Raw genomic sequence first — 24,768 nt, forward strand, 5'->3', positions numbered from 1 at the left:
AAGAAACAGGGAGAGACTCGATAGAGGGCGGAGGGGCATTCTATCGGTCTCCCAAAAGGACTTTATACTCTCATATATGACGGAGAGGGAGGATTTTCAGGGGTGAATTCTGGACTGCGCCGGCCAGACGCGATACCCCCGAAACCCCGGGTGTCCCAGGAGTATACCAACTCTTTGTGGTATCCAAAATAGCCCCGGGCACCCGCTGAGCATTTCAAGCATTTCAATTTCGCGCCGGATGGCGAGAGAGAAAGAGAGAGAAATGTATATGTGGGTGTGTGTGCGTATGTGTGTGTATAAGTACACATATACTTGAATAGAAGCAAAAAACTCGCAGACAAATCGGACAGCCGAGGAACAAAAGGATATGTTAGGTGGTTTTTAAAAAAAATAATTTACGATTTTCCGCCGTGACAACCCTTAACAGGTTTCTTTAGGTTAGAAGAAAGATTCTGTGAAAAGACGAACTCTTTCTACGTTATGCGGATGATCGGGCTCATTTGATTTTACACTTTTCTTCAGACATTTTTTTGAATTTTTAAAGATACATGTTGTAGCACATTTCGATTATTATTTCTTTCCTGACATTTATATTCAACCGAAAGATGGCGATCCGTAACACAACGATATATAAACCGAGAATTTTATTCTCCGAAATTAAAAGTTCGTATTAAATAATAAATTCATTTTGTGAGATTGAATGAATAATGAAAAAGTCGTCAGATCCAGTTCTCAAACATCAACTGGAGATTATAAGTGTGAGTCTTCTTTGTAACGTAAATTGATATTGTGATTGATGTAAGCAATAAAGAAATGTATTCACGATACTTCATTAATTTAAAACAAATATATAAAATGAAAAAAACAGCAACAAACAAACGTAGAATGCTCATCTTTTGACAAAAACAATATTTTAGCCTAAACGAACTTTTTAGATGGTTTCATGGTGGAAAATCAAGAGAAATACGTTTACCAATTGAAAGAAAAAAATTCTCCTCCGGATCCATCCTAAATTGTACACAAATACAAACAGGGAGAGATAAATGACGGTAGAATTTGTATCGCGATCGGGATTGAAATTGCTGCGAGCGATCAATCGGACGAAGGAGTGGTCGGACCTGAATCAAAAGGTCCTCCAGGATCGTGCCTCGGTGTAATCTCCCAAAGAGGGAGGTCGAGGAGAAGAGGGAAAGCCTTGCGAAGGGCCAGCGACTCCGGAGAACCCCAACGCCCTTGCCCATGGCCGAGGGTAATTACCGGAAGCACGACCTTCCGATGATGACGTCATTAATCGCTATTCACGACCCGATCATCAGCTCAATTTAGAACCCACGTACAGTGATTTCCATCCGTCGAAGTCTTTGCCACCCCAAGCTTTTTATTGCATACATACACATTTTTTTTGTAATCTGTTTTTCGAAATTCTAGATACGAGATATTATTGTTATTAGGTAGTGGTATTAATTTTTTTCCTTCTGTAGAAAAGCGGTATTTTGATTTTTAGAAAAAAATATATGTATGTATATTAGCTACGAACTGTCGACGAATATTATTAACCAAAGAATTGTGATGGAAAGCTGATATTTACCAATTTTTTCCATGGCCAAATAAAAAAATCCCCTGACAATTCCAGGTTTTCCAGGTGTGTGTGTGTGTGTGTGTGTGTGTGGCCACCCTGGAGAAAGAGGAATCGGAGAGAAGGAAGGGAGAGAGACTCGCGAAGTCCGGAACACTTAACGAAGTTGGTCTTCGAAGGAAGGCGTCGTTAAGATAAACGCTCGAATATTGTGGAAACTGGAAGACAGTTCCACCACTCAGGGCATCGCCATGGGAACAATATCCTTACCAACTTACCGCCACCACCACCTGCTTTCACCCCGTGGCAACGAGTTCGCCTCCTTATAACTATCCCGGCCTAATAACCGGCAAAGATTCTTTATCCAGAAAATTTCTCGTCAACGATTTCAGACACGTATAAAAACCGCGTGCCGTTTCACTCGCTGAAGAAACGAAAGAGAGACAAACGAGAAAACAAATTTAAGAAAAATAAAAATGAAAATACTTTCGAAACACTTTTTTCAAACGCTTTTCAATTAGCCGTGCGAAGAAATTTTTATTCGGAAACATGGTAAAGATAAGTAAAGAGAATTGACAAAAGGCCGCACAAGCGAAAGAAGAAAAACAAGGGTTGAGTGAAACAATTTATTTTTCGACCCTCTCTTTGATTCTTTGAATTTTTTTATTTTTTTATTTTTTTTCTCGTTGTTTTTAATTTTCGTGAATTTCTCGCGAACTCGTCAAGCGCAATGTTTGTTTTTTTACACGGCTACATGCATGTGTATAATATATGTAAACATAAACTCCGTAATGAAATTTTTACGAGCCAGTGACTTCACACAGTCGAGAAACAAGAAAATTGTGACGAATTTCTTGTTCATTCTGAAGCGAGTAAATCTTTTTTCTGCTTTTTTCTTTATTTTCCATTCGTCTGTTTTGTTTTTTTTCTTTTCTTTTGCACTGTCGAGATTTTTACGAAAAATATTTCGCTTCAAATTTTTCTCCGTTCGATATCCTAAACAGAAGATTATTATGTACTGACAAATATATTTGAGAAGAAATTTGAAAACGATTTGATCCAAATTTCAACGCAAGGGTGCAAATTCGAGATTTCCAATTTCAAAATGCCCGAGTTACACGCAAAACGAACCGCATAACGAATAAGAATAAAAACAAAAAATTTTTTGTCACTGTTCTGGTAATTGCTAAATCTTACAGAATTGACTTCGAGTTTGGTTACTTTTTTCTAGCTTTTTTCCCTTCGGGCTTCACTCACACCGTCGATGACCGCGAAACGAAATTTCCTGTCTTTTAGTTTCCTCTTCCTATTCTTGTGTGTATATATATTTATATATATATATTTATATATACAAACATATATTTGGGTTTCCATAATTCGAAACCATTCTTGATTATTGCCATAATTATTACTGGACGTTTTTCTTCTTCGCTTCCTTTTTGTTCAACCATCGAATAATCGAGGGTTGTTTTATTTCCCCAAAAATCGGTACCGATTTCGCCCGAAGCGACCGTACAGTATATCAAAATACGCGACGCGAAAATCCGTTCGATTAAATACTCTTCCAGGCGTGAATATGACACATTCTGACGAATAAAACACACCCACCTGCATTCAGGAGGTTCACACATTCACATTATCGTATTGGGTTTAAAACTTTACTGTATTGATATTCGTCATTTGTTTGTTCCTTTATTTATACATTTGTCTAGTTGATTTTGTGCTGCATTAAAAAAAAAAACAAAAAAAAAACAAAAAAAACAAAAGCAAACTAAACTGAAAAAAACAAATTCTAAAAACACCATACAAACATATTTATCCAGAATGCACTGCGTTCTATTGATCGATGCAAGTGAACGCTTTTTTCTCTCTTTCTCCCTCTCTCTCTTTCTATAGCAGCCGTACGCGCACATTTAAAAATCACTGTGGCCGTCGAAAATGTTCGAACAACTCACTGAACCGCACGAAGTGATTAATTTAGCGGTGTGTAAAGTGTATATAAAATTTTTTCCTCCGTTTTTCTCTTTTCAAAGCGTTTTATACGACATCATTTCTGGATTATATATATTTATATGTGGATTATATACATATATATATATACATTATACATATAAGGTATTGTTAAAAAATTTAATTGGTCAACTACTTCAGCCCTCGTTTCAGTTCAAATCTATATCAAATAATCCATTAACCGGGGATGAAGAAAAAGATGAAGAAAACGAAAGAGATTCCTTCTGCTAACTGGAACATCAGACTTGCTATCCCTTCGGCGGTTATAATAAGCCCGGATAAAAATTAGACCAAGAAAAGTCGGGGCACGTGATTCGAGTTGCGATTAACCCTCGGCTTTACTGCGTGTTTCGATACGTGACTTCGACTCGGTAAAATTCCGCCCACCTGCTTGCCTGATATTCTCTGAGTAGATTATGTTTTTTTTTTTTCTTTTTTTCTATTTTCTCCACGTTTGTAATGCCAAGCAGATGAGAACGGTTCTTTTCGCATTGATATTTTAATAGACGTGAGGTGAACGAAAATTTTATTCATAAGAAATAAATAGAGCAAGAGAGAGAAAATATTCAGTTAAGATATACACGAAATTTTATTATCGTTTATCAAAATTATCATTGTTAATCAATCTTTCAAAACGTCATAATAAACAACGATCGGTGTTTCGCTCTAATTGCTGAAATTAATAAAAATCGATTTAAAGTCCGTAGCGACAACAAGACTGCATAAATCAGGTTTGAAGCGATAGTCAGAAATCGTATGAAAAAATGTTAAAAAATTAGCGGAACGTATCGGTTGAATTGGATTCGCAGAGAAGGAATTATCCTGAGACTTGGTTATTCTCAAAAATTAGTTAATTACCTATTTCCAGTCAGCCACGTTAATAAAAATCAGTTCCTAGGTGATATTTGCAGTCAGTGAATAAAAATTATCGAATAATGATTACCCGCTTAGTAATTAAATGTCAAAAACTAAACTTCACTCACTTGAATATTCAATTGAAAATATGTTTTCCAGATGAAGAGAGGGATTCTTTTCATTATAGAAAATTCAACTCGATTCCACTGTTTGAACCTTAATTCAGTTTACACGTTCTTCCGTTTCACTGATTTTTTTTTTGCACTGCACTCACGATACATATTTAAATTATTTAGCGTTTATAACGAACAACGAAGCTTTAAATAATAAAATTAATAAATAAATGAACAAATTGGGTTTTGACGATGAATAAAAATAAAAAACAAACAAAAAAATTCCCGTTAATACACCAACAATTTCATTAGCTTGGATTACTCGATTTTATGCACGGTCATTTTGCCACCGTAGGGAAAATTCCCATATAATTATTAGGGTAAAAATTTATATACAAAATACACCGTATGTACACATACGGAATTGTTATTATACACGTGTACCTACATCATTCGTCCGTAATTAAAATTGGCCTGTCATACAATAATTACCGCGATGGTAATTTTTCTCTTTTTCCTCCCCCGGCTGCCGAAAAAGAAAAAAATAGAGGGATGAATATTTCGCCTTTCAGCTGACAATAGACATTAAATATCCACCGGAGGTCTCTGCATGCTCATGTGAACATACCGGAAACGCGTATAAATATACGGGGGCATAAATCCCGGGCGTGCTTTTATCCCGGCTGTGTGTGTGTGTGTGTGTGTGTGTGTCTGCTGTGGAAGAAGATATAGGAGGGATCGCCCCTCGCGTTCATCGAAGGGCGTCGCGACGCGCCGCGTCGGAAGCGCAAGAAACACGATAACCGGAACTAACGCTTGTTTTAATTGAAAGGCAAAACAATGCTACGCATGCAGCAACGACGGGGAGGGCCAAGTTTATTATCGTTAATACGGCAATGAAATAAATCACAAACCCACCGCGAGTTGCCCGCTAAATACAAGAACCTACCCTACATGCAATGATTGTAACGAGGGATGATAACTGCGTCCGGTTTTCCTAAGCCGAACGGTGGTCGGGGTGTGAATCCAGTGAATGCCAATTCTCTAAGGAGGATTAATTGGAAACAAAGGTAGTCAGTCGCGCATTCAAGATTCGTCAAATTCATTTATTCGTACACCGCAGCGATGACTTTTCGAAAATTCCAACTTGAACCAGAAGAAAATACTTATATTATAAAAAAGAGCTTCTGTAAAATAATTATTTTCATTTTGAAAGATTGTTTTTAAAAAAGTAAACAATCTGTGGAGAAGATGGTTTATTTCATTTGTTTATTTATTTTTTTATAATCATGATTTTATTCGTAAATTCTACGTTCTCAAACATGAAAATTCACGGAAAAATCGGTCGATTTGAGGGGAAAAAAAAAATATTAAAACCTGAATTCATGTTTGCTCGTATATTTTGCACCGCTTTAAAATTCGAATTTTGAATGATAATACAATTCAATTCAGAGCCCCCTCAAAATATCCGCCGTGCATGTGTTTTCAGGTAATTGAAGTGGAATGATCTATACACAAGAAATTAGTTTCGCCGAATTGAGAAAAAAAGTAAATGAAATAATAAACTAAAAAGGAAAAATAGAAAACCACGTTCACTTGACAACTACATTTTAATTTTTTCATTTCACTTTCCCGTTGTTTAAAAAGCAATTAATCACTGATTTCCCGTCTTTGTATCGACATCCGGTAACCCTTTTCATCAAAGAACGGTATATAGACTGCAGAGCGATGCGAATAGTGATTGTAGTTACACTAGAATCGATTATACGTCACTCTCGACGTCAGCGTCACACTTGCCATGCACCATGGATTTGTCGACGTCGTCGGTTATTATTGTCATCGAACCGTTAATCCCGACCGAATACTCAAGTGCTTCAATATCACGTTTTTATAATTCACTGTCGACTTCAAAGGAATAACAAAGTGATTTTTATTAAAAAGTGGTTCCAATCGACACATTACGGGATAATAATTGAATTTGAAGAACAATTCACACTCAATTTTTGAACTGCAAAATCGTGTTATTCGTATTTAGAAACAATTTTTTAACATTTGATAAATAAATGACGGATTTTAATTTTCACAATTAATCAGAAAATCAGGAATATATTATTTAGTACAGGGAATGGGTTATTCACTTAAGATTCTAGTCACCAAGGTTTTATTACGTCTTCCTTCTCTCAAACATTCGACAACACTGACGAACTGATGCGCCGAACAAGACTCAGTTATTACCTGTCCCTCTGGACACATAAGGGCGTAGTAATTGTAAACATAAACAGTCTAGATTCTACATATTGTCCTTGTATACAATAGAGATTAGTTTTCGTATGTATGCCTTTACTGTATATTATATATGTGAAACGAACATTTACACTTTAATCGCTCTGAAAATAGGAAAATTTAATCTATTTTTTTCATTTCGTATTTTACTAGTTTGATTTGACGATGGTTTCTTTTTTAATCTGTAACAAAATATTATACTAATTGAACGCGTGCAAAGATATCTATAAATAAATGAAAAATAGTGAAATTTAATTGCACATAACTTTTAGAATAATCATTTTTAACGGAAATGAAAAAAATATAACCTTACTATTTTCAAACAGTGTACACCTCAAGCATGGCTAAATTGGTCGCGAATTTGACGTGTCAGCATGAAGGCGAAGGGAGGAAATTTGGTGGAGAAGACAGCCACTCAGAGATTAAACCTAAATCGTGGATAGCGCAAGTAACGAAGAACCAGACTGCCAACACGTCCCAATAAGCGGGCCGTAAAAGCACAGTTTTATCTCGACTTCAGAGGGATTTCCGGGATGCTTGTAAAACATTTATACGTTCAAGGCGAGAGAATCGCGAGAGAAAGAGAACAAAGGACAGAAAAAAGCTTGGGTTATATTTTATTCGTTAAAGTATGCGTATTTTTTTCCCCCTTGCTTTGACATTTTCCCTGTTTTTATACATATACATGCACGCGTTTTCCTTTTCTTCATTTTTCCTCCCTCCTCCCTCGTCCCTCCTTCTTGCCCCTTTAATTTGTGCTTTTATTTGTCTTCTCAACCTCACCGCGAACCGCGCTCTAGATAAAACGCTGAATTAAAACGAGAAAATGGGAAAGTAACGTAAAGTTTGCGTCGCTGCACCTCAAATGTGTAATTCGAAATTTGGTGTAGATAACCCAATTTTTGCATGAATAGCCAGAATCGATTGGCTTCAAATTTTTCTCGCGATAAATTTGTAGTTTTGAAATTCATATTTAATTCGATTTTTCTTATTTATTAATTAATTGTTTCGCCTGTAATTTCTAAGTAAAAATCTTGCCTACTTCCATGTAGACCAAGTCTCAAAATATTAGTTTTTTTAGAAAAAAAGTGAAAAAACAAATTGACTTGAATTGACGTAACATTTTTTTCGTCGTATTTGATAATTGAAAAAATTCTTTTTTCGCGCTTCTAGATGTCTATATTTTTCCGTTCACATTGGAACAGAAAAAAGTATCCTAACAAATGACTGAACATTTTTCGCGTAAAAGCAAATTGAACGCACACGACGGAAACGTTGTGTGACGGTTAATTTAGATGAGTTAATTTCAATTTCAAATTCTGTAAATGCAATAAAACCCGCCTGCAGAATCAGCGGTGAAAGCGGTCGAAGAATATTTCGATGAGAGGAAAATTTGATAATTCCGTGGCTCGAAAATTGAGGCGTTACATAGTTTCAAACTCGACCCAGCTTATAACAATCATAATAATTGTAATAAGCCTGCGACGACGACTAGGATGAGGTGTGTAAAAACGGGGATGGTTTCGGGTCGTGTGGAAATGGGCAAATTAACATTTCGATCATTGCTACCATTGTTCGCGGCATGGAATGGCTAAAACCGGGAAATAAGGGATGAGGGATGAGGGATGAGGGATGAGGGATGAGGCTTCCAGGTGACAGAGGAAAAAATGTTTACGAGGGCACGCAACAAATGGATGAGCAACGGCCGATGGCAATTGACGGGTTCAATTTGGCCCCGATGAATCGGAAGAGTTGAACAAACTGGTGAATTATTGACGCGCGTCGAACGTCCTCCCCTCTTTCATCCCCTCTCGTCCTACGCTGAGTTAGTTACCGTCAGTTAACCGCACCTATATCCATTCCACAGATAGAGAGAAAGCGAGAGGGAGGCAGAGAGAGAGGAAGGATTCGTTGATTTTGCCGAATATGGCGACCAAACATGGCGACAGAAATGTTCCTTTAATTTCATTGACACTAAATTTTATCGATTCACTTGATAATAATCATCGTTATTCTGATCGTTTTCTTTATTTGCTGTGTCGAATCACGTTTCTTTTACTGAAAAAAATCTCACTTCCGTTGTATTTGCTGGATCAAAAAAAAAAAAAAAAAAAAAAAAAAGCAAAAAATTGAGCTTGGAAACCAAATCAATGACTTTGATTCACAGATATTAATTTCAAATAATTTTCATCAATTTCTATGTCACATTTAATATGATATTCATTTATTTACAGTGTGTCAAGTGATCTAAATCGCGAATGATTTTTCAGCGTTCTAGTTTGTGATTTTTAACGGTTTCCGAAGCAGATAGGATCACAGAATATCACATCAAATCGGTGTGAGAACCCTGTATAACAATTGGAAATGAATGAAAATTAGCGAAATCACATGATAGAAAATGATTAAATGAATAAAAACCAGTTGAAATCAATCTCGTCGAATTGAAATCATTATTATAAAACTTGCAGCAATTTCCAATACGACAATCCGTGATTTCTTTGAAGGTGACCAACGATTTCTAGTGATTGACAATGATCCCTAATGATTTAATCAATAACTCTGATCAAATTAGTCGTTTCGTTTCGATCTATTCAGCCTTTTCATCTGCTCAATTTGTGATTTCCTTGAGTGAATTTCCGCACGAATTTATTCAAATATAGATCAGAAATAGTTTGAAATTAGATATTGGTGTCCCAGGTAGGTAAAAGGAATAGAATTTCTTATAAAATTAGACGGATGTGAAGAGTGATATTTGGAGAACCCGGGACTATTACAGGTTGTATGTCATGCGACGGCGTCTGCAGAGCACTTCGTTACAGAGAAGACCCCGAATTTTTCTCTATTCTTCACTCTCGCCCTCGCCCTCGCCCTCACCTTTACCCTTAACCTTCCACCCTCTCGCGTCGACTCCGGCGTCTCTTATTTCCTCTTCATCCATCTCGATTTACCGCACCTTCATTCCCAGCCGAGAAGGAAGGACGAAATGAAGAATCCTTGAAACTCTCTCGCTCGCTTTCTCTCTTGAGATTATATCAGCCACGCGCTTACCAGCATCTCTAAAGTCACCGCCGCCTTTTCATTTGGGAATCAAATTGATGTAGACCCATGGGGAACTGCGGCAAGTGAGAAAAATATTGTACGCACTTCTTTATTTTGGCGGTCGGCTTATCATGCAACAGATTTCTCTTCCTCCAGGGTGGGCAAAAAATCAAAATTCACGAATCGAGAACACCCCAGAATAAATCTGGAAAGATTTTTCATTACCTCTGCATATTACCTGTTAGTAATTGTGGAAAGATTTTTACCACTTTCAACTATTCAATTTTTCAATTTTCAAAACCGCTCAAACAATGTTAACCAAAAAAAAAAAATTGAAAGTGGTGAAATACAATGTAAAAAAAATCGGCCCATCATGGGTCCGGTCTTGAAATATTAGAAATGGAAACCACAGTTCCCTAAGAATATTAAAAAATATCCTTTACAAAATTACTTCAAATATTTAAAAATAACTGAGCAATTGAATAAAAGATCTAAAAAAAAAATTCAGGATACTGTTTCAGAGTTGGGCCAATTGCAACAAAATAAAAAAAGAAAGAAAAAAAAATCGGAAATCGCGAGGGTCAGACGTCGGTCGAGTTTGCATGAAATTTCCCACGTATATAATATATATACATAATATATCAGATGTATGCAGAGCGTGAAAAATTCGTATAAAGAAAAGCCTGCAAGGATATTTCCGCGTTATGCGGGGACACGTCTCACCCGTTAAAGTAACTGGTCGTCTGGAGAAGAGACACCGAGGAGGAGGAGGAGGAAGAGCATGTATCGGATGCTGGGTGGTGCAACGTGAACGTGTTACGAGTGCATCGTGCATCGTGCATCGTGCATCGTGCATCGTGCAGCCCGTATAACTCTCTGCGGTAATGTGGAAATTCCTCGGATCCGATGCGACGCGAAAATCATTGGATGGATACGCGGCGGTCGGTCCGCTGCCTGCAGGACCCAGGGGAACCTTTGCGGGATCCGCTTTCCGTAACCACCGGCTGCATGCAGGCTTCGTTCACCAAGTGAATTTCACGCAACGTTTCTATGCCTGGCACCAGCTGCTCATCGCGGTTAGAGTTCGAATGATTATATTACACTTTGATAAATTCATTGGCGACAAAACACGGTCGAAAATTATCACATTGAAAGTAACATGGTGCATGTATGAGTACAGTTTGACTTGTCTGTTCCGTGCCAAGTCACGTTTCTTTATGTTTATACCGATTTTGTTTCTTATGTAGTTAATTATGCTCTTTCTCAACATAATATCAATCGTAAGATATTTCTGAAGTTCTACAGACGTAGAGTAAATTATAGGCAAACCTGGAGGTCTTACGCTACGACTGGCCTCTTGGGTTTACCATTCGGCATTCTAGACATTAACCAGATCGACTCGTGAGGTCCCTTAAGAGTTCGAATGGGCGAGATAGAACTCGTGGGAACGTGGTGGTAATGAGAAAATGATTCTTAGTCACTCCCTGCAAGGAGGAGTTCACCAATTTCAACTAATCGCAGGTCTTATCACCACCGCACGAGTCCTCGGCAAAGAAAATGCAACAGTTTCAATAAAAGAAACAATATCGAAAATGTGATCAAGGCGAAATCACCTACTGAATCTAATAAAAATAAAAGTCCGCCACGATGGTAATACGAAACAATATAAAATGACTTCACCTTTATAAAGCAATAAAAATACATGTGAATATCCATGAAAATATCATCTTTTACATTCATTGAACTACCTGTTTAAAAACGGTATCAGCGGACAGGAAAGTGAAATTTCAGATCATAATTCCAGGTTCACTATAACCATGGTACTTCCGTCTTAATTTTCGAAGCCATTACGAACGGTGACCACTTAGCGGTAGTATCAAAAGAGCTGCATACCTACTCTCTGGGAGGTTGTCACTGTAACGAGAGTTCTTGTGGCATGTGGCGGCAGAATGACGGCCTGTGACACGTCGGCGGGATGGGTTGGCGTTCGTTCGTCATGTGCTTGAACAAGGTGTATCGATGACGAAAGGGGTAACTGGAGGTGTAGACGGATGACGGTCGTGTGTTAGCGCATCAGAGACCATACATAATACATACGGCAAACCTATCTCAACGACGTCGTTGACCCAGCTGACGAGAGGTCATTACGTTGCGCGCGGATAGGAGAACCTTCCCCTCCTCTCCTCGCCTCTCCTCGCCTCTCCTCGCCTCTCCTCGCCTCTCCTCGCCGCCTCTTCTCCAGATGATGCGTTCTCAGATTTCCACTTAATTTACCCCCGTCGTGGTCGGGGCTGTGGCTACACCCCAGCGATCTTCGTCGCTTTTGGGTCACCGGTCACGCGGCGTTCGTCCCCTCGTCATTTGCCCAAGACCGGTCGTTTTTCCCTACCGCCTCAAGAACTCCTTACCGATCCTCGCTTCGGCAGAGGCGCACCTTATTCCGTCCAAGAACGTCGAAATTGAGGCTGTGCTTATCTCTGCACCGGCAGTCCCACTTCCAAATCCTCTTTTCAGCCATGCAGAGTATATCTTCGAAAAGGTGCATCTCGCGTCTTCGGTATCCACTCGGAATTCAAATTTAACGGAGGGTCGAACCGAACTTGAAATTGGAAATTCGGGACGTGGTGACACTCGTTAGTGTTCAAATAGCTGAGGATAAGGTTCGTAACCTCAACCGTAACGGAGCATCGAAACAAAATTCAAAATTTTACTACTTTTCAACGGCTTTGAGTTTTCGAAATGTGAGTCTAATGAACTGGACTTATTATGGTTGACCAAATTTTAAAACAGTCCTCAAGTTTCAGGGCAACAACGTTTTTCTAATCATATTACATTAACGTTACAAACTCAATTCTAGTAAATATGACAAGGCTGGAGTTCGCATGAATATATTATATTAACGCACTTGCATTTTTGGGAAATATTCTTACTTCAAAACTTTGGGATTGTCTGGAATTCAGTACCTAAACCACGGAATAGCAAGACACGTTCATGTTCTGGAAAATGAACTTCTTCCAAAGTTATTCCGAAGTTGTAAGACCGTGTGTTTTCGCAGATACTTCAAAACATCGATCTTATTAATAAGAAAATTGAACTGTATTTGCGTTTTTCAATTATTTCCGTTGCATTGGGAAACATGAGAAACTTTCTGTATCATGTAATAATGATAAACCTCTAATTGTAAGCTGTGCAATGAAATTCACTATTCAAGGCTTTATAAGCTGCCGATAAATCGAGCTCAGGCTACAGGTAAAATCGAATGAAAATATTCAGGAGCAATTAGCAAGTCACTGGTGCTCACGATATTTCGAAAATTCAGATGAATATTCATGGAAATGTCCAATATACAATATTAATACACAGGAAGCTTGAACTTGTTGTGTTGTTCAATGATTCCATGAATATTTTGTGTGCTATCGCGGTTTTCATTTGTATAAAATACAGCGTTAGTATTGTTTTTTTTCCAGCGCAGTAAAGTGTTGATTTAACAACAATATCTCGCGAGGTATAAGAGAAAAGACAAAGGTGGTGAACGACTCTGGCAGGTATGAAAATGAAGCCCTGATTCTGGTCATACATATATTATTTCATCGAACGCGAAACGCGCAGGTAGTGCGCAAACTTTCCACAAAATGATGAATTGTGAATTACGAATGAGCATTACTCGCGATTCGCGTTACAGCGCGTCGGTTCACCCTGCGCCATCCACTCGACCAATATGAATTGCCTAATAATTATTGCTCTCACCCCGGTAAGCCAGAACCCCAATTCATTTTCGATAATTCGAAAATGGCTGGCACAAGAGAGAATTATGCAGGTGTGTGTGTGTGTGTGTGTGTGTGTGTTTAAAACGGAGTGTCAAGGAGGATTTAAACGGCATGTGGTTAAAAAAAAATTGAATTTGAAATTGAGGATTAGTGACACCCGTCAATTTGTACGAGTATAACCAAATACGAGAGTTAAGGAGAGGGTGAATTGCTCCCCGGCGGCAGGCCGTTCTCAGATCTTTCACGGAAGTACAACATCAGATTGCCGAAATGGGTTGACTGGCCCTCTTCTCGCGTAAACCAGGCCTGTACTTTACAGTTGGACGCAAGAGAGAATCCTGGAAGCGAGCTATTTCTCATCATGGATCTCTCGCTCTTCTGCGGACCGCCGCGCAGGCACTCCCTCGAGGGTCGTGAGCTCTTCTTTCAGTCGATACAAACAGCCCCTCGTCAACTTAACCACGGTGATATACAACTAGTGGAACGCAAATTGAGAGTAACGCCTCGCCGCCGCGTCTCTTGAGCGAGAGAATTCACTCTGTTGCCGGAAGAAGATAACGCGAATGAAAATTACTCTCGCCGAGTAGAATTATTCCTCTTGAATTTGTGAGCTTAGATTGTAGCCGACACTGAGACGAATCCAACGAAACCAATTTTATCAGATTAGTAAAACCTGACCCCGAGATATCGTGCTTTGAAACGGAAGATGAATGCGCAAACTGCGCAAAACTTATTTCGATTTTCACGGGCGAGTCGCATTTTGCGCTACTGACGTTGCGCTTAGTTCGAAGGACGTTAACTCGGCAACGGTTGACTCAAAAATCACCGTTCAGAGATCTTTGGATTCATCTTGATGTCTATCAAGCCTGGGACAACTATACGTGACATCACATTTTCTTGCGAAACAATTTAATTTTCCTTTTTACGTCGCACTTTCCGTCTATAACGGATAAAATTCAGTTACGCGACGTGTTGCCTGCCGTATAAAAGAGATGCTACGTTAGTTTGTCTGGAGGTGTAAATCTTCCCAAACAAAAAACATGTCCCTTGTAGGTACCCGCGCCCAATGGTGATGATATACCTGCCTCAGATTAAACGAAAAATAGGTATCCGAGAACCCCTCGTCTTCTCCCCGTCTCAGAGACGATGCACATGAATATTTAAACGATCAAATAACGCAGAGATAAAAAGAAGAGACGAAGGGAATCGTCCGCTGCTCGGTCGTTGCCACGGGCGAAATTTTCTCCCGAAGAAAATATGAAAAGAAAAGGAGAAAAACGAGGACGAGAGAAAGTAGGTATACACATAAAAAGCCGGATAAGACGAAATTATTTTTTAAAGCTGACAAGTATCAAAGTGTCTTTCCATGGTACACAGACCCACTTGATAATCTTTCAGAGCTTTCGTAATAACGTATTATATACATGTATACATACCTATATATACACAAGCACACAGCGTAAAGTAATTACCTACTTTAAGGGTGTTTAAATGGCGATGAAATTTTATCACCAAGCAGCCTGCATCTTGAGGGGCTGAAGAAAGAAGCTGAGGAGATGTTTCGAGCATGTCTTTTACTCTTCACCTCGCTCCTCTTTTACATAAAAACTTGCCTAAATCTGGCCAAGATGGGGTATAGAAAATGGGATTTTCCTAAGCGAGAAGGAGGAGGAGGAGGAGGTGAAGAAGCGGATGGTACCACCGATACCGTTAACGAGCTGAGCATGCTCAATCAGTCACAACCATCGAAGAAGTTCACCGCAGAGGCCTTGTGGTTCGTGTGCGATTAGAAAGTCGCTCTGCACAAACGCGTACTCAGTTTTCCATACACACTACAAATGCAGAATCAGCAGCTAATCCCCGACTAGCAGAGCAAAAGCTCGCCAAAGGCAAAATGCCGGCTGCTGCTTTTAGAACTGGCGGAGTTCAGACTGACAGCTAATAAGACCGACTCAGTTCTGCGGGGTAGCGTGGAGCTCAGCTGCTTTATACCAACCTTCCTATTTTCAAGCATAAATACGTGGTACACGTGTCCGCTGTACGCCCCTCAAGCTCGTCCTCGAAAACCAAGCGAGACGAACTCAAGCAAGTCTCTACCTGCTCTGCACGATTTTTCAAAAGAAATAAAGTGCTTTTCCGACAACAAGACGTCGTTATATAGGTATTATATCCGAGCAAAAATGAAAGTCGAAATTTGTTCTGAAGAGAGCTCCGCGATTCCAGAAATTATAGTCAAACGAATTTGCTTCAATATTCAAGTATCACGAAGCAAATTTTGAACACAGTGTTCCGTTAGTTCGGTTAATCGTCGCACCCAATGGTAGTTCTGAATTAATTAAAATTCAAGGTCCAGCTCATTGGTCATCAGTCATTTGTAATCGAGGATTGGCACAGTTCACCATTGTTCGATATCGTACCATCAGTTGCGTTTGCCGATGATGAGTGACTTGATGAAAACAATTAGGTTCAGTTTATCCATCATCAGCGATTTGTAATTAAGGATTCGTAGAGTAGTTGACCATTATTTCGACGCCGCTTATGAAAAGTAGAACGATTCATACTTTTACCAAAATTAGCCGTTTTGGTTAGTAGGACTTGTAATATTACTAAGTATAAAAATTCAAAAAGACTGATTTAGTCATCTCCAATAAGATACAATAGTTACGTCGATTTAATATCGGTTATATGTTGCTAACGATGAGTGACATAATGAATAAATATTCCCAGCTGAATTGGTCGATGGCCCCACAAATGAAAGTCCTGAAGCTCTCGGTACAAACCAGGTTCAATTTATCGATCATCAGAAATTTGTGATTGAGGATTCGCAAAGTTGACCATTTTTCAACATCATATCATCAATTGTGGTTGCTGCCGTCGGGTGACTGAATAACAAAGTAAACTTTGCTGGACGAGCTTTGACTAAACGAACAGAGTATTCTCTAAAAATCACGTCCTGTTCGAGTATTCCTAGCTGCAGGATATAACAGAAGTGTCCATAAAGACTATGGGCACTGTGTTATTTTCGGACGTTGAAGGAAGAAGAGAATACCGAGTCAACAACGGCACGTGAGGACCCTCGATCACGCCGGTAAACTCTACTGACCAAGCGCGAAGAAGGCCGTTTGTAGTTTCCGTTCGGCGATAGACAAAGCCCATTTCTTTCCCAGAGACTCGACACCCGCACCGCAAACGGTAGATCCGTTTGTTTCCCAGGAAAGACAAAGGACTGTACACACACGCGGCCAGAAAATAGCCGGCTATCATGAAACTGGTATAAAACTGATGGCCAGAGAATGGCCACCCGGTGAGTCCAACGGATAGCTCGATGCCTCAGCGCAATGCTATCGTCAAAGCACTTTGCAAACACGCCCTAAACCTGGCGAGACTCGAAGTATCATCACGTGTAACGCGGCTCCCGAACACCCGGGACACGAGCCGGAAGAAGACCGTTATAATCCGGTGTAGCACGCGAAGGGAAAGGGAACAACATCCGCGATTACACGGAGTGGAGGACAGGGACCCTCTGCCCATCTGCCAGGAAGATATCGTGTGCAGAGACGTCGTGCAAACCTGGAGAGAGTGCAATTCCACCGTCTCACCAACGACTGCTCAGCCGAGTCGTAAAATGTAAATTGCACCGACCATCGTGGGACCGAAATCCGGCTTCTCGGCGCGATCACTGGCCCTTCTAATCCGACCTATAAGGATGGGGAAATTACGACTTATCGCTAATCACCGGGTCCGGTTGGTCCGGAACGTTCTCCTCGATTTGACTCGCGTACTCGCTCCATGAATGGATCTTCACTTATACTGTACCACAGTGATTGCGGGTCAGAGATGATCCAAAGATTAGTATCTCCGGTCGCTGATTGGGTTCGAAAGTGAACTAATAAGCAATGAAGTCGTTGGAAAAGTGCTTTCAAAAGTCAGGATGAGAGAAGGAACATGTCAAAAAATTTCGAACAGTGTTATTTGTGCCAATGATGGTGAAATCTAATGAAGCAACATCCATGCTATGTAACTGAAACGATTTTCAAGATGTTTAACTTCATAATCATTGGATTCATCAATGATTAGAGAAGAAGTTTCGATGGATGTTATTTTATTACCGTTTACCATCATGGAGGCAAATAATATTTTTCTGAGATTATCCAAACGGCTTTTTGTATTCTCCTTAACTTCCATTTCAGACGATCCAGCCGGTTGGTCCTTAACAATAAAGCGTCGACATTTGGTAGTATGTAATCCTTCGGAGAGGCTGTATGCGCATTTCAACGAGAAAACACGAGTCTACAAAAGAAGATGGTGAATTCACCATACGCATAAATCGAGTGTGGTTCATCCTGTATAAATCCTTTCTGGAAGGGATCATAATCGTGGGTATAATCGTGGGTATAATGTGAGCCCCGCTGGCGAGCTGTGCCATGATTTCACGACTCCGTGAACACGAAGCTGAGCGTTTTCATCGAGCGAGATTGATCACGGACCCTGCGAGGATGTGTGTAGGTCGGTGGGTATATGGCGTGATAGCCGACAGTTAGAATTAGAATTTACATAACTTTGCAAACGCCCACCGTTATAGGTATTTTCAAGTCATTTACACCCCCTGGGTCTGTACCTCAACCTATTAATGTATATACAGACCTACAGGGTGGCCGATTTTAATCTGGCTTAACCAATGCTCATTTTTCGTAGAATGGGAGAGATTTTCACCCCAGCAGAGTCGCGGAATTTTCGATTCAATATTGAGTAAACAATTTTGTTACCATCGATATTTTCTTAATTTACTTCTAGATCGATTGGAAGAAACATTTCAATTACATCCTTTTTTCTATTACGTTCCATTTGAAATACTAACTGCTTATGAATATGAAATCGCATAGTTGAGGCAATTAATCAATCGACAAAATTATATTTGAGTGGTCACACTTCAATTACAGCGACAAAAAAATTGTTGAAAACTTCATCAACTCTGCAAAGCTGACAAAACGCATCCGGCGTCGAATAATGAAAAATAAATTTTAAAAAAACTGTGTAGCTATCGTCACTGACGCCATAGTGGACGGAAATTCTATATTTTCGTCTCTTTCACAGTGATCAAAGCGGTGACAGACTACCGGGTGAAAAGAGACATTGAAGAATATATCAAAGGTGTTACGACTGGCACAGTTGAAAGAGAAAAAAATTACAATAAAGTGAAAAAGTCAACGGACAGCTGGTAAAAATGATTTATACATTCTGCTAAATCATATAGATAAGAAAAAAAGATAATATTACACATTATTATTATTATTATTATTATTATTATTATTATTATTTCTATTACTATTATCGAATCTGGTATGGAACGTTAGTGCAAATGATGTCCTTGTAAAAATCAACGGTGACGATAGCAAACTTTTAGATTTATCAAAACCTCTCATCATTATCTAGATTTTACTTTCACGATCTTCTCGTGAAAGCTGGACTTTGATCTATGAAAACTTTATATCTGATGGCGAGCGTATAAAGCCCTTCTACCTCCTACTAATTATGGGAGGTAATCAGCGCTTTTCATCGTCAGGGCAACCACTGTTTTCAGGCAAATCCTACTATCGTCTGCAGTCCTAGCGGAGCAGAGAAATTCAGACTCGGCTTTAACGAGAAATCGTGAACCAAGCCCTCCTCGAGTTATCAGGCCCAGAATTTTGCGATTGGCCAGCATAATTCAGCCCAAGCAAGCAGTGTTGGTAAACCTTTCTTGTTGCTCGATGTCGAGTAGATTTACTGTCTTTGAAATGCCGTCGACGAATGATTTTGATTAACTATTTAAGACACGAGGAAGTGAAAAGTGTTGAAAAAAGCATGAAATAATTTTTTTCCGATCGTTTAAACAGTTTTCCAAGATTATGCAGGTGGCAATTCAAACGTATCCAAGCACGAGGGTGAGGGCATAAATTTTCAGATCATTTTTACGCGTATATGTGCGATGAACCGAAATTAAGGCTACAACGAAATTATCATTGATTTCAATCAAGCACCGAAGCAGCCTCTCGACGTCGGGCGTCGCGGCGCCGCATCGCCACGCTTATTTTCACCCCTCCTTCTTTTCGCCAGTATTTTCGACAATTTATTCGAGTAATTTCTTCCGTGAGATTACACAGCTCGACGCTGATCGGAGCAGCTGCTTCTCATCTCGAGGGAGTCGCTCACCACCGGGCGAGAGGAAGAAGAGGAATAAAAAGAAGAAGGGGATTTAAAAAGAGAGCGAAAGGACGAAACTTATCCCGTTCTGGCGTATAATTTCTCGGATTCTTGGAAGAGAGGGAGAGAGAGAGAGAGGAAAGAAAAAAGGAAAAGACGAAACGGGGAAATAGGAGGAAGACGCTGCTCATCGATACTCCGCGAGTAGAAAACTTCCAATTTTCAGCCAGCCAGCTGCTTTCTTCGCACTTTTTACACCGAGGATGCAAGACTAGAAACGAAGAGTTATATCGGCCTGATCTATAATGATCGACGTTGTATAACGGCCCAGAATTCAGTCGTATTGTAAATTGCCACGCGTTTCGTGCGGATGACGAGCTGGTATTATAATACCGACTATTAATTACGCATATGTGCAACGGTTAAGGGATGAATATTTCTGAACATGATATTCATCGAGCAAACTAATCGACGAACAGCGATTCGTACGTCGCGGAAAAATGAGACGTGTTCGTTGAATGAGAAAATTTGTTTTTTCAATGATTTATTGGGGTCGAATAAATAGTCATTCGCTCAAATACATAATGTCGTGTGAAATTGGATGAGCTTTGCTTCCATCCATTGAATAATACTGGGAATAATACTAAATCGCAAATAAATTTTTGTCAAGTTCCATTGTTGAAAGCCGGGGAGCTTTTTGACGTGCTCGGATGCGTTTTAAAACAGAATTCATTTGAATGAGAAAAATTCTTTCATTGGTATGTACATTTACAGAAATGTTAGTTAGATTGAAAGCAATTCTGTGTTCATTATTCGGTTAATTTGCTTGGATACGAATTTTTTCATTCTTTCATTTCCGCGGAAAAGGGTTTAAAAAAATTGTAGAAATAATTTATTCTGCCTGAGCCAGTTTCTGATTCGTTCGTTAATTCTTTTTGTTATAGTTCGTAATAGTTCGCATTGAGGATCAAATTTACCAAGCTTTCGATAATTGTAAAGAAAGTTTTATAACATCAGCGATTGATTGAAAGCTTAATTTATTCAGGTAAGAAAATTGAAAATTAGAACTACGATTTCCACAAAACATAAATTTCATACACAGTTGAGAGAATTTTTTTTTTTTATGGTGAACTGAAGCATCCCAGGAAAGAATGTCTTTATATGTTCGGATAAATTTGTATAAAATTATACCTTGAATTTGATCTGATAAAATTATACAAAAATTATGTAAACCTACATGCGTATAATTTTATATAACTTTGTAAGATCAAATTCGAGATACAATTTCACATAAAATCTGATCATAGTATCAAAAACATTTTCTCTCGAGAGTGAATATCGGATTTAGAGATTTCCAATCGTCAAGCGTTTCACGACAAAAAAATCAAGTTTTACCCGCGTCGTTATTTGTCGGAGATGAAATAAGGGTTGAATAATAAAACGAAAAAGCTTACGAGTTTCAACGTGGATGAAGTTAGTAACGTTAACGTTAACGCAACGAAACGTCAGGGGAAAAAAGAAGAATGACTTACAAAGAATTGACTTTTTAAAATATATGTATTATTTATCATAGTTTTATAAAATTTCAGACAGTCCAGAGAGTGCGAAGTAACGATTTTTCCTAAAAATTCATCGTTACTGTAACGTTACTGCAGAGTTCATCCTCGCGAGTTTTACTAGGTCGTTGCCGCAAGCCCACAGGACGCGGAATTAAACATCAGTGTCAGTGTTGCGCTGCCACAACGGTGGGAAAATTTGAATGAATTTAAATGACAGTGGAGAGAACGAAGGAAGGGATTAACGCGCGTGTCATAAAACCCTCAACCCTCCACCCTCGACGCACGGAGAGCTGGAGGCTCGGAATAACGCAACAACCTCGGATTCCCGGTTATTATTCGCCCGGCCCCCGAAGCGCTGGGACGGACATGGATACACCATTTCCTAAACTGTCACTACCTCAACGTTTACCACCGCCATTCTCAATCGTTTAGCGAGACACCCCTTCAACCCCGACGGACCCTCGACGCCGCTGAGGTCAGACCGTGATCGATTGCTCGGACGCTCCCTCGCGACGTTTTAATCATGGGCCGTATGTGTGCGCGTTTGCCAAGCTACTCCGAGTCTCTCCTTTCCTCTTCCTCTTCCTCTTCCTCTTCCTCTTCCTCTTCCTCTTCTTCTTTTGCGATGTATCTTGAGAAGCCGAAGAATTGGATGTACGAGCTGTCGAAGCACTGCGGGTTTCTTGGCCAATTTCTTACGGCGGAAGGGCAAAAGGTAGAATAGGGCATACACGATGATGAGGTTACACGTGGGATTTTGGAAAGTTGAATATCAGCGAGGAAGGAAAAGGCCGTTCGATTTACACGCGCCGCGGTAATTATACGGGCCGCACGTTTTTGGAGTTTAAATTATCTCGATTGTGGTATTTCACGAGTTCAATTCGCTAATGTAAATTCTACATACCGATGAGTACCTGACCCTCCCAGCAATACCTATAATTTTCAGTCAATTATACCTTCTTTTTCATTTTATCGTATTTAGATTACGGATTCAAAAATATTTTAGAATTTTCAACAAATTTTACACGTAATGGTTAAGCACAAGTTCTTTTGAATCAAAGATTTTTTAAAGGTACTGAAAAAAAAAAAAAAATGAAGAAAGAATTTTACTCAATCACGCAACTGAGCTACAGATGATCGAAAAAAAATTACAATTTGCAATTTCTTCAGTAAGTAAATCGTATTCTATATTTACAGAATTATCTGTACCAAGTTTTTGGTATGATAAAAATTGAACTAAAAAACTTTTTTTCACAAGATAAATTTCATGACGTTTCCAGGTTTCTCAGTATCCAAAACCCAGTTTTTCCATCACATGTTCTCCGTCCTAGTTACCAAGTGTCCCAATCGATTCCGATACTACAATATCCCTAATTTCGGCGAAAAATTTTCACTTTTTTCTGAAAAAAATATCAATTTTCCATATCAAAGACATATTTCGACTTCTAACATAAAATCCGATTATATCTATATTTTTGTCCATTACCACGACTCTAGTTTAATAAAAATTCAAAGTTTTTTTCCTCGTAAGTCGCCATCCCGGAAAACATCCTCTTCCCAAGCATATAAGAAAAACGCAGTACCTATCGCAAGATATTTTCATTTCATTTTTATGAAGATAAATCAAGAATGCGCTTACATTCCCGTAAGCTGCAAGCTCGGGCACTCTTTACGAGGTTTCTTTTCCCCGTTCTACTTCACGCGTGAAGTTGAGACTGCCCACCCATTCGTACGACGGGAGGATCAATATTTGACCAATTTCAAGGCATTCCGAATGCATAAAACGAACCATTGCACGCTCCACGGAAGCGCTAAAGCTCTTGCATGTACGCGATACATTTTCCCAGCGAGCTGCGCTGCAACGCTCGCTATCTCCTCTCGTTCACATTCACGTTCGGGCCACCGAACGAGTTAAATTATGACACCGACGTTTTTACATTCACTTTTTTCGCTGCACCTCCTTTCGCCTTTGCCTACTTTTTTCAATACTTTATTATCCTGCTAAATTTCAGATTATTTTATCGCTCAGCACACGCCGATATATTTGTACTTTAAGTCACTTCCGGTTGAGATAAACCATGGAAGAATACTCACGGGATTAGGTACGTTACTTGATAATACATTTATGGAAAGAAAAAAAAAAAAAAATGTTTGTTATAATTCAATCAAGATTAAAAAAATAGAAAGTAAACTCTCAACTTTTTCTTTCAAATCTATGATTTTATTTTTCACCACATCTTAATCGTGGTATCGTTCTAATTTTGTCATTACTTTATCATTATTTTTTATTCTTCTTTCAGTCACTTTTCGTTTTTTCTTTTTCTAGCTTTCTTATCTCCACCTTCGTAAACTCGGAATTTACGTCGTCCCGCACGTTCTCGAAAAGTTAAACAAGAATAGAAGAATTCTAGGAGAAAGATTGTTGGAATCGTGATAAAAGTTGTAGGTGGACCATAGAATCATGACCCTTTCCTTCACCCTCATCTCCGCTCTGCACCCCTTCCTTAGCCACTCGCTACGGGTCCTTTTTCCACGGCCATGGGTCAAAGAAGGATTTCCGCTGCTAGGAGATTACGGCGCGATTCGCGTTAGCAGGCTATATAAAATAACACGTAGGTATGTATTTGTATATACGTATGTATGTACAACACAAGTCGTAGATATTCCGAAAACGGAAAATACGACACGTCGTCCATATCACGCGGCGATTCGAATCACTGCAGAAGAAAGAATTTCCCCCTGCGAATTCCAGTTTCCTTTTCTCTCCTTCCCTTTCATTTCGCTTCGTTTCACTTCCTTTCAAACGCAATATCCGATACACTCGTCGATGTGTGCAGCAACAGCAACAGCAACAGCACCAGCAACAGCAGCAATAAGCAAGTCGACTATGCATATGTGGGTGAAAAAAAGGTCTGTGTATTTACATGGAGGAAATACAGGGGCAAATCGAAGGGCACATAAATTTGTGAAAAAGTAAAAGAGGGCAGGGGTGGTGGTGGCCCTTTGCCGTTGAGTTATGCCGTTCGATGCCCGAATTTACACCTCACTTTGCAGCCAACAAAGGCGACTGTTACGCTTCGGTGGTTGTGCGCAGGATCGAGAGAAAAAAATAAAAAAAAATAAATAAATAAATAAGTAACGAAAAAACATAGAGGACCAAAATCGAAAAGGAAAAGAAAAAAGGTGCGCGCGCGCCAAAAAAAAAAAAAACCAGAGAAAAAGTATAATATAAAAGCAAGAGGAAAACATAGGAAGTGAAAATTCCGAGGCCGTTTTGCTCTCGTGCTGGCAAACCCGGAAAGGCGACTACAATGCGCTTCGATTTACGACTTGCCTATATCATTCTCGTCGTACACGCATTCAGCCGGACAAGCAAGCGACCG

At 39.4% G+C, this 24,768-nt stretch overlaps 1 protein-coding gene across 3 annotated transcripts in view; it reads right to left on the reverse strand.

The window, feature by feature from the left end:
* LOC124408861 (beta-1-syntrophin) overlaps positions 1-24,768 on the reverse strand; it is a 207,253-nt gene that overhangs the window by 61,959 nt on the left and 120,526 nt on the right. The window lies entirely within an intron of this gene.

This window comes from Diprion similis, chromosome 8 (genome assembly GCF_021155765.1).
Source record: "Diprion similis isolate iyDipSimi1 chromosome 8, iyDipSimi1.1, whole genome shotgun sequence".
Lineage (NCBI taxonomy): Eukaryota > Metazoa > Arthropoda > Insecta > Hymenoptera > Diprionidae > Diprion > Diprion similis.